Below are 1,956 nucleotides of genomic sequence, written 5' to 3'. Positions count from 1 at the left end.
GAGCACCAGCACCCATCCCCGCTGAGAAGTCCTGGTTTAAAGATGCTACAAGACGTCTGTGACAAGGAACAGTGGGTCATAAGATCTATTTCTGCCTGCTGCCTATGACTCAGGGGATGACTCAAGGTGAATCTCTACCCGTCTCTGAGTCTCTGGCCGCCATCTGTGCAGAACAGAAGACCACATCAGTATTTCCCTCCGGCAAGGCTGCCTGTCCCTGCTGCTGACTCTCTTCAACCTTTTGGGCTCTTTCTCCCCCTTTCACTTCCCCACTTTATTTTTCTTTTTCTCCTTTTCCAAATAGCACTGCTCTGAAGCAAGCCAGGCACGTGTCCTGGGGATGGCTCTGCAGGCTGGCCCCAAGCTGTGGGGGCAGGCTCACGAGGGCTCCCTCCATTTGCTGGATAAATAATGTGAACTTGAGTGCTGGCTCCTGCGGGCGGGGGCAGATTTCCATTTTGCTGGGGTCAGCTCCCATTCCACTAGGGAGGTTTTGAATGTTAATAGGTATTTCTTTCCTGGTGCCCAGCTCCTGCTCTGTTCTTTACAGAGCACCAGTCCGAGAGAGGGGCCTTCTGCTGGAACCCTACTGAGAGACTATTACTCTTCTCATTGTTTTTCTTACAAATTAGTTTCTGGCTTTAATGGCTCTGGTTGCTGAGCAGACTTCGAAAACTGGGGCGGAGCGTGGGGTGGGGTGAACTGGAGGCCTGCAGGAGTGTGTGGCTTGAGATTTAGGTGGAATTAACTCTCACTGGTTTCTTGGAGACTTGGGGGATAGCAGTGGGCTTTGTCTTCCCTTAGAAGGAACTGTGTTTCTGTTATTGTATGTTTAAGGAATTTTAGCATTGGTAGCCCTAGAATACAACAGACTGAGAACAAAGATCTCAATGGGATGTGGGGAGTGTTGCTCAGCTGTGGGAGGGTTTGGAGTTAGAGTCAGAGCTGGGGTTTGAACATTACTTCAGGACTGTCTTGTTTAATCCTCCCCCCACCCCCACCCCCCGCTGCCAGAGCATCAAAGGAAATAATCCAGGGACGCACTGGGGCTAGGAATGTGGGAACAGGTGCATGCAGGGTGGACGGACAGGGACAAAGTTGAGAATCAACTGGAGGACAGTGGGGGCCCAAGGAGGTCACAGGTCTGTGAGAAAATTGGTTGGAACTGGTAACCTGAATGATTCATTTTGTGTTGAGGATGTGTTAGTCATGTCTGCAGCGAGCTGGGACGAGAGGTGACCTGAGGCTAGAAATTGCAGATGAGTGGAAGATCCCACCAGGGCCTGGAGCTTCTGTACAGCAAGATGGGAGTGGATGGTGGGGTGAGCAGAAAGAATAACAGCTATTATTAAAAGAGAAATTTGGGGATGGGAGAAATTATACTGAGGAGCTGCTGTGAGTCTCCTTTTCAGTTAAATGGGGATGTTTTGGAATAAAAACAGGCCCAGAGTGGGAAAATGGTCCTTTAGCATCACAAGGCTGGCGTAATTACTCCCAAAGAGTAGGGTCAAAGTTGTGTTTGTGGGAAAAAAACGTGCCCTCCTTATGTATCTCAGGCCTCGGGCTTTGGAAGAAAATTAATTGGTATTGTAGCAAGGGGTGTTTGCCTTTAGGTCATTCGGGGAAAAGCAGCCTGCAGCATTTGCTGGGGGACAGAAGCTGGAGTTGAGACACCTATCATCTCCTCGCCATCCCTCCCAACCCACCCAGCCGTGCACACAGTTCTCAGAGGACGAGCAGAGCGCCAGGGAGAAGAACGCTCACTGACAGACTGACAGACGGCAGTCAAGAAGAGAATGGGCTGAGTCTGGCATCACCCCATGGGAGGGGAAGGCTATCCTTATAAAGGAAAGGCTTAATGGGAGCACATTGTGGGAGGCTGAAGTGGAACAAGGGAAAGAGAGAACTAGGAACGTTCTGCAAGGGATGTTCGACTATGCCTCCTCTTATGTGCAA

Source organism: Panthera uncia (genome assembly GCF_023721935.1).
Source record: "Panthera uncia isolate 11264 chromosome C1 unlocalized genomic scaffold, Puncia_PCG_1.0 HiC_scaffold_4, whole genome shotgun sequence".
Classification (NCBI taxonomy): Eukaryota; Metazoa; Chordata; class Mammalia; order Carnivora; family Felidae; genus Panthera; species Panthera uncia.
The sequence above is the reverse complement of the archived record's forward strand: the minus strand, read 5'-3'. Positions refer to the sequence as shown.